The sequence below is a fragment of the Littorina saxatilis genome, linkage group LG16 (assembly GCF_037325665.1).
Source record: "Littorina saxatilis isolate snail1 linkage group LG16, US_GU_Lsax_2.0, whole genome shotgun sequence".
NCBI classification, from domain to species: domain Eukaryota; kingdom Metazoa; phylum Mollusca; class Gastropoda; order Littorinimorpha; family Littorinidae; genus Littorina; species Littorina saxatilis.
Genome location: NC_090260.1, coordinates 11,784,606 through 11,793,543, shown reverse-complemented (window position 1 = coordinate 11,793,543; position 8,938 = coordinate 11,784,606). Strand labels below are relative to the sequence as shown.

General features: G+C 39.7%; 1 protein-coding gene and 1 non-coding gene across 7 annotated transcripts in view; both read left to right on the top strand.

Moving 5' to 3' along the window:
• The first annotated feature begins 4,055 nt into the window (after positions 1–4,055).
• LOC138950401 (uncharacterized) overlaps positions 4,056–8,938 on the top strand; it is a 54,106-nt gene continuing 49,223 nt past the window's right edge. For 5 of the 6 annotated variants that reach the window (XM_070322139.1, XM_070322140.1, XM_070322138.1 and 2 more), the window contains exon 1: positions 4,056–4,202. The gene's annotated coding sequence lies outside the window, so the exon portion shown is untranslated. The remainder of the gene's footprint in view (positions 4,203–8,938) is intronic. The other variant, XM_070322141.1, reaches the window with a different exon arrangement.
• On the top strand, positions 7,379–7,461 carry Trnal-uaa (transfer RNA leucine (anticodon UAA)). Its single transcript has one exon. It is a non-coding gene; the product is annotated as a tRNA-Leu (tRNA).

Here is an 8,938-nt window from a genome sequence, read left to right as displayed (position 1 = left end):
TTATCAAATAGAGCTGTAGGGATGGGGCTGAGTTCAAACTCAAAGCACTCAGGCAGACGTTCAGGAGTCACTTGTGCAATCTTTGTTAAACGCTGGAAAAGGAGGTTTGGGTCTACTGCAAATGGTTCATTGTTGGTAAAGACAGTCGTCGTCTTGGTTGCCATTGTGACAGCCTGGTCTGACTTTTTCATGTGCACGTCATCCATGGTCCTGCCGGTTATCTGGGTAACAATATCCTGTCCAATCTGTTGGGCACTTTCCACGTTTACAAATCCCTCAGCTTGTTGTCACCAAGGTCGATTGGATTCCGGCTTAAAAAGTAGCCGATGAGCTTGAGGGTATCAGCGTGATCTCTGACTTGTCTGGCCTGGCTACAGTCTTTGTGCTGTTCGCTTGTTGCAAATTCCACACCAGTAACAAGCTGCATGGATGTGTTGACATGAGCACTGGCTGGCATGCCCAGCAGCCACAGAAGACGTTCAGTTGGGCCCATCCCACAACCACGAGTAAGTTTTAATATGCTGCTAGATCATGTCCATGTATATTACATGATTTGCATATATCAGTTGTCATTTCTTACAAATCTTCGGAGTCCTTTTTTGTTTGTTAAGATTCTCAAATGGTTATATTCTTATTTGGGACAGATTTTGGTAAAACTCCTGAATGGTTCAATCCTCAAATGGATTGAACTTTATGAGTAATATAAGTTTTAATATGCTGCTAGATCATGTCCATGTATATGACATGGTTTGCAGATATCAGTTGTCATTTCTTACAAATGATCTTCGGGGGCCTTTTTTTGTTGTTGAGATTCTTAAATGGTTAAATTCTTATTTGGAACAGATTTTGAAATTGCCACATATGCTATTTTTTTTAGTTGAAAACATGACACAAGTTAATCAACCCATACTGCATGAAACAATGTTCACTGTGCTGCAAGCTATAGTACTGCCATATTCTCAGTTGCAATAATCCTCAAATGGTTTCATTTGGTCTAAAAATAGACTTTCCCCCACTAGATTTTTCTAGAACTCGGCAAGAATGCTCAACATATCATGGCCTATCCCTGCATACTGCTAATAATTTAAAAGTAATTAATTAACACTATTTGGTACTGTTACCCGTCTACACCGGATCTTGGGACACCGTTCGATACAGCGAAAGAAGACTGCTGTCAACTCTCGAAACTACGATTATTTCCCTTTGACCTATTTGTCAGTGTGGTACGGTGCAGTAAGATGGCGGCAATATGCCGGGTTACGCTGTTTCATTGGCTGTGCGCTATCCTTTATTTTCAGATCAGCGGGCAACAGTCAAAGGGAGATAAACATTTCGTTTGACGCTTGGAGTTTGTTTTCGTATGCGGGATTGCTTCCCTTATTCCAAGAAGGAACACCATCACGGTGGGAAAACGTAACTGAAAGAACTATTAAGGGGAGGTAACCTTTCTATTGTCCGAGCTTTTTTGTAGCGTGACGGATTGCTTCCCTTCCTCAACCATCACCAATGATTATGCAAAACGTCCTCATCGTTTGGGGGAGAGGCATGGAGAATAAGTATAATATTCCTGTTAAGTGAGGCAAGCTAAGCTGACTGGCTCAGCGGGATTAACCAGTGGAGACACGCCCTTGACACCTGAGTAAGTAATGAATTCCGATCTACATATTTTTGAAAGCAAAGAGCATTTATTACGTCTCCAGGCGATATAATTAGTGTGCCTTTTCTGTTTCCAAAGCTTGCACAGCAGGACTCACCAATCAATGTACGTATTACCACCGGCGTCTCTTCGCTAATAATTTCCATAAACAAAATATAGCTCAGCGTGCCTCCTCATCCTTAAGAAAGACAACTCTTCGTGGCGTTGAAAAAACATCTTACTTCTCCACATCTTCTATTACGGCCAACACAAAAAAATAGTCTGTTTACGGTATCCTGACCGACCCTATTTTTTTCGCGCGACTTTAGACTTTTTTTGGCATTTGGGGGAGAATTCTTTTTTTTTAAATAAACATTTAAAAAAAAAAAATCTTTAATATTTTTGGGCAAAATAACTTAAAAATATGGGTTTTTTGAGGAAAAAAAATCCCGACCTACCGACCCTATTTTTTGGGCCTATGTTACCGTAAACAGACTTCTTTTTTTTTTGGCCTTACGGCATAGCGAATTTTGTTTGGACTTCTTGTGTTCTTCAGAATTCACGCCCCTAACGAGTGACGTGCCGGACAGACACACTTTGAAGGCACAGTTATTCTCGTGAAACTAACAGTTGGGTTCACAATCTCAGATCTTGTCAGGCTTTTACACGGGATAATGCTGTCCCTCCGCTTGGTCACATACAAAGAACCAACGTCCAGACTTATTGTGCAGAATGAGAATTGTGTGATGAACTTATTTTGCAGAGACTGACACTAGTATACGCTAAGAAATTAATTAATAAAACAAAAAATTTCCCACTCTGCACATAGAGAATTCACGCTGTTGGATGTCGGTGTGTGTCCAAGCGGAGTGATGGTGTTATCACTATGTACAAGCCTGGCCAGAGCTGAGATGGTGGATACAAGTACTAACAAGCCCACATTTTAAGGGCAAGCTTTTTTTTCCACCAACATGATATAAAGCAATATATAGATCGTAAATGTCAAGTTAACGTGATTATTATGTTTGGAGGCAGCGTTTCGCACCATAAAACTGTGTCTCATCAAAGACATCCGCTGTGATTCTCGCGTGTTTCATTACGCACCACGCCGCTACTTACGACCTAGGTGCGGGAAAAAACGAAACACATCTGGGAACACGGTAGTAAAATTATCCCAAAAATAACAATTCCAACAATCGAAATAAAAGTTATTGCAGTCGATAACAAAAAAGTTATGAGCGATAAATTGCGTCTTGGCTGCGGGACTTGAAGCAATGAACACTGCGTCTCTCAAACAAGAAAAGGCTTGTTATTTATCACGGATCTACGAATGGGGTTTACAACTGTGGAAATAATGATTCATTAGTCAGCACAGAAAACTAATAATCACGGGCTGTGTGCTTTGATCTAATATCGATTCAGAAACGTCGTTTCTGCTAACCCCTAAGAGTCAAATCATGAAAAATCTTCAGCTTTTCGTGCAGTTTTTGAACTTTTTTTTAATGACATACTTTCTGTGAAAGTTATTCATCAACACATTTTTACTCAACACAGAAAGCAGTCAGAGTGTTGACACTTGGTGTCTGACCAAGTAGAGGGATTGTCTTATCCGATGTTACAGCCGAAGTTTATTTCACGGGAGGAACTGTGATTTTAAATATCTCAGAGCTTGAAACAGACTGTAACAAGCACCTGAAACCAAGAAGTTCCACTTGCTTTTGTGATTGGTAACATATGGAATAAGTTATAAGTTAGAAACAATAATAGAACCATAATTTCTGGTGTAATGTTATAGCAATGTTTTTACAGCAAAACAAAGCACAGTGTTTGTTGGTTGTGTTGCGTCGTTAAATAGCCCAGAGTCTGAATGTTAAAAACTCCTGAACAAGAGAAGTTCAACTGGCAACTGAGATTCCCCATACATGTTTACGGAAAATAGCATATTTGGTTGTGATTGGACTGTGTTCCTAGAGCCTGAAAAGGACTGGAAAAGCACTATAACCCCCTAAAAATATTCAACTTGCATCTAGGATTTAAAAAACCCACTTTAACGTACAGCTAGCTTATTGTTTTGAGGTAAGACTGTTTCTTTAATAACCCAAAGCCTGAAAACACACGAACCAAAGAAAATGAACTTGCGTAATATATTAGTGATTTATACATTTACGAATAAAACCAACAACAACATAAATAAATAAAAAAATAACTGAACATGACACATTGTCTGTAGGTGTTAACGTGTCTTACGATAATCCAGATCATGCGTACGATATTTAAAACATCAGAACAAAGGAAAATGTGGACTTGCACCTGAATTATTATATTTTGGGTATTATTAGATATTAATCTGTTTTTACGTATCTCGTTATCGATCGAGCAGGTTTGAGGCATATTATCAAGAAGCAACGCGCCATTGTGTCACACGTGTGTCAGTTAGCAGGTCTTTTCATCACATTGCTCCCCACCTGAAAGAACGGACGATCGACGTCGTAAGAATAGCGTGCCAACTTTCAGCGAGCAGGTCGTCTCGTAATATTTCTCCCCAGGTGAAAGAACGATCGAGGTTGTAAGTATGAAGTGTCATCTTTCAGTTACCTTTCAGCGAGCAAATCGTTTCGTCATATCTCTCTCCACGTGAAAGAACTTATGATCGACGTTGTAAGCATAGTGTGCCATCTTTCAGTTAACTTTCAGGGAGCAGGTCGTTTCGTCATATCTCTCGACCTCCACCTGAAAGAACGGACGATCGACGTAGTAAGTATATCGTGTCATCTTTCAGTTACCTTTCAGCGAGCAAGTCGTTTCGTCATATCTCTCCCCAGGTGAAAGAACGATCAAGGTTGTAAGTATGAAGTGTCATCTTTCAGTTACCTTTCAGCGAGCAAGTCATTTCGTCATATCTCTTCCTACCTGAAAGAACTTACGATCGACGTTGTAAGTATATCGTGTCATCTTTCAGTTACCTTTCAGTGAGCAAGTCGTTTCGTCATATCTCTCCCCACCTGAAAGAACGGACGATCGACGTTGTAAGAATAGCGTAACATCTTTGAGTTACATCATCAAGGTAAAACTACAGAACCGGCTGTGGAAAAAAACGTAAAAACAAAACAAACATGTTTAGCTATAAAAAAAATAAAAATCTTAGTCGACGAATTTGTGGATGTTAAAGCTGTGGTCTATTTATGACTTTCCGGGGCCACGAGGTTGAAAAATAGGGATACAATCATGTACAGAATTCTGTACAGCAAACGCTACCCGAAACCCCACCTATACGGCGTGTATGACCTTGAGAGCTTCAGTCAACGCTTGAATTTTGCAGGGATAACATCCGGTTTGCTCTCTCAAGACTGATCATATTATTTTATCTTCAAGAGAGATCAAGGGGAAACAAATAAACGCCCCGGCGAAGATTCGAACTCTCGACCTCTCGACCTCGAGACATCGTGTCTCATGTCCTAACCACTAGGCTACTGCGCCAATTGAGATAAAGAAGGAAAAACATTGATATGAATTCATGTTATGTTATTCTTGAAGCAGCATGATTTATATCTATATCCGCCCATTGTTCCGAAGTGAATACATGTATAACTATTTCTTAGATGTCTGGTTTCAACTGCACAGAGCTTTGGAGAGATTCAATTACTGTTCTTGTCATTTTCTTGCATGTTGTAAATAGAGATATCGCAGCTATTTGCATGGCGCGAATGTCGTGTAGCATGACGGTGTAAACATGTACTGCGATTCCGTGAAACATGTTTGCAAATAAAGGCAAATTTTAATGTCAATTTTTACGTTTTTGCAACGCATGAATGGTAATTCAAGTGTAGAATGATATAAAATTATAATTTTTTTAAAAATCTTTGACAACACTGGTGAAGTGGCCTAGCGGTTAAGACATCGGCCCCGACATTTCGAGGCCCCGAGGCCTGGAGTTCGAATCCCTGCCAAGTCGTTTATTTTTTCTGCTCGATCCTTCTTTACAATTATGCTCAGCTCTGCGAGAGCAAACCGGATGTTACCACTGCAAAATTCAAGCGTTGACTAAAGCTCTCAAGGTCATACACGCCGTATAGGTGGGGTTTCGGGTAATGTTTGCTGTACAGAATTCTGTACATGATTGTGTCCCAATTTTTCACCCTCGTGGCCCCGGAAAGTCATAAATAGACCACAGCTTTAAATGCGTCGCCAACTTAAAGCATACATACGTAACCAAATATTAACTGCGTATTGCAAACATAGTGTGTACATGATTTGAATTATGTCCAGTGTTGAATTTTGTTGTGGAGTGTAGTCCATGAATAGCATGTTGATATGTGAGTGTCCAAACAAAATAATATCAGGTCTTCTCCCATCAATGGAAGTGTTCACTTTCCCCAAACCGTCACTTTCTCTCCTGTCAAACGTGTCAGTTTTGTTGCTGTGTCTTTCAGTGTAGCTTTCTTTTTCATTTTCTTGAAAACTCTCTTTTGGCATATCACATTAGATTGTGTCCCTGTTTCAATGTTGAAGGTGACTGTGGGGTCAATTTACTTCTGTAGTGACACATATCTCATTGTCTCCTACCAAACATCTTCTACTGCTACGCAAAGATGTGTCACTCGGCCCCTTTTCATTGCGCGTTCGCCGCAGCTGCAGTGTGTGTGTGTGTGTGTGTGCATGTGTGTGTGTGTGTGTGTTTGTGTGAGTGTGTGTGTTTGTGTGTTTGATGAGAGAGAGAGAGAGAGAGAGAGAGAGAGAGAGAGAGAGAGAGAGAGAGAGAGAGAGAGAGAGAGAGAGAGAGAGAGAGAGAGAGAGAGAGAGAGAGAGATGCTTGTCAGTGAAGCTCTCAATTTGACTGATGTGAACCTCCTCTGTTCTGAGTGTTTGCGTGTAACTATTTTTATCATCAGTAGTAACAGTTATTATAATGACCCGTGCCTGACAAAAAAGTGAATTGTCGAATCTGGAAGCAGCTGTTTGTCACAATCAAAAACTTCCGGCTTAGCCAGTCATTTCAATAAAAGCTGGTTGAGATCAGAACGTCAAAAATAAACACACAATGAAAAATTGATTTACTTTTTTTCCCCATGTATTTGCTGGCTCACCGCGCATTAGTCCAAGAAACGTCATTAGACTAATGTAAATAAAATTAGACTACGCGTTTAGCAGGATGGCCAGCTGACCTCGGCAGCGGCCCGTGTCACGATTTCATCTTTCGCCTGTGTACATATTTCCCCCTCGACATATACTCAAGACTGAAATGTTGTTTCCTGGTAAAAATTAAGAAGTGAAATTATTTATGGACGAAAAGCATGTCAGTTTCTTGCATGTGAAGAAAATTGGTGGTAAAATTTAATAGATTTCACCCCCAAAATTGGCCCCATGAATGTAAGGTACACAAGGTCGCTCATCAGTACTATCGAAGGGTGTTTTTTTTGTTCAGTGGAGAGTTTATACTAGATCAACGAGGCCGAGAAGCGAAATATCAACACGGCGAAAGATGAAAACGTCACACCCGCACACGTTTGCTACCAGAGCGGCTCGCTGCGCGGAACGCACACAGTTTTGCGAAAGCCGGGCCGCTAAAGGAGTGACACATCTTAGAGTAGCAGTAGAAGATCTTAGCTTCTGCTTATGCTTGTGTGTTTTTGTAAGTGAGCTTTCGTATACTTATCTCCTTCCTTGTCTGAATCTGTCTTTCGGTCATGCATGGCATGAAGCTTTTGTATGACTTATTTCTACATGACCTAAGCTGTTCATACAGGTTCGGTGGCCGAGTTGTTAAGGCGTTGGACTTAAGATCCAATGGATTTATATCCGCGTGGGTTCGAACCCCACCCGTACCAAACTTTTTTTTAATTCCATATCCTTTGAAATTTACAAGCAAATCTCGGGAAGCATAATTATTGTCTTCTATTACATATTTTTTTGAAGCTGGGTTAAAAAAGCTGGATTAAAAAAAAAGACGATAATTAAGCTCCTCAGACTGACAAAAGATGCCGGCCTGACAACAAGCCACCAAACATCTTGTAATTGCGTACTTGCGATTGTTTCGTTTATAACTAAATGTTCCATAACCTTACGTTTCTTTCTTTTTAATTCGTGAAAGAAAAGATAAACACGTCAAACAAACAAGAAAAAACACACACGCACGCCTGCTTTATTTGAAAATTGGTACATCGTTTAAAATAAATAAACATGTAATTCAAACGACATCTTCGCACAGGCAAAGGGTTTAAAGAGGTCAAAGTAAACCTACACAAGAAACAGTTACATTTACACGGTCCAAGCGTTATTTTATTTATCTAACCATATTGTTTTTATCTAACCATATTATTTTCTTTATCTAACCACTGGCTTTATCTAACCATATTGTTTTCCCTTTGTAATGTTAAACACAGTCCTTCCCATACAAATATATCATCTGAGACCTGCCTAGGCTTGTCAGAGTTTGTGTTTTGACGTTTGATAAGCGCATATCTCTCCTCTTGGACCCATACCACCAATCAAACATCATGACTGCTTGCTGTGCCGAGTGTAGACTTTGTGAAGAATTAATTACGCACATTGACAATACATTCATTCATTCATCAAAACATTCCCGGTACGCACAAAAAACATGGTTGTTGATTTTTTTAATTTTTTTTTTCTCAACATGTTTTTACTTTGTCATTTGTTGGTTTGTGCAGTGCAGTTGTTTTGTCAGTTGTTCTCCTCTTTATTTGTTCTATCGTCTTTCTTCTTCTTTTGTGTGTGTGTACTTTTGTGTTTTTGTGCCTGAAGAAGACCCTTAGGTCGAAACGTCGCTGTTATTCGTTCCGTGTTCGTCATTTTAACGTGAGTACATTGCTTTTTGGTCTCTTTATTGTTCCCTCTCACTTGCAGTCGCCATTGTTTAATGTTTTTACTTCTTTTAGGTACATATATAACATTACAACAGCATCAGACATACAAGACTATGCTAGATGCATCTTTAAAAAAAAAATACAACGTACATTCAAATAGCCCATGTTCAATACATTTCAAAATGATGTAAACATACTTTTCCTCGTCTGTCTTATCTTTCCATAAAATTGTTTTGTAATAATACTAATAACAATATGGTTGTTGGTTTCTAGTATGTGTCTAGGCGGAGAGATATGCATGGTCTTATGTCATGTCAAAGATTGTTCACATTTGAATTGGTGAGCCGAATCGTTTACACTAGAAAGGGTGTGGCCTTTGAAGTCATAATTGTGTATATGTAATAGTTGTCATTCGTTAATGCTGCTAATCATCAACTTAGGGGCGGGGATATAGATCAGCGGGTTGCGGCGCTGGCTT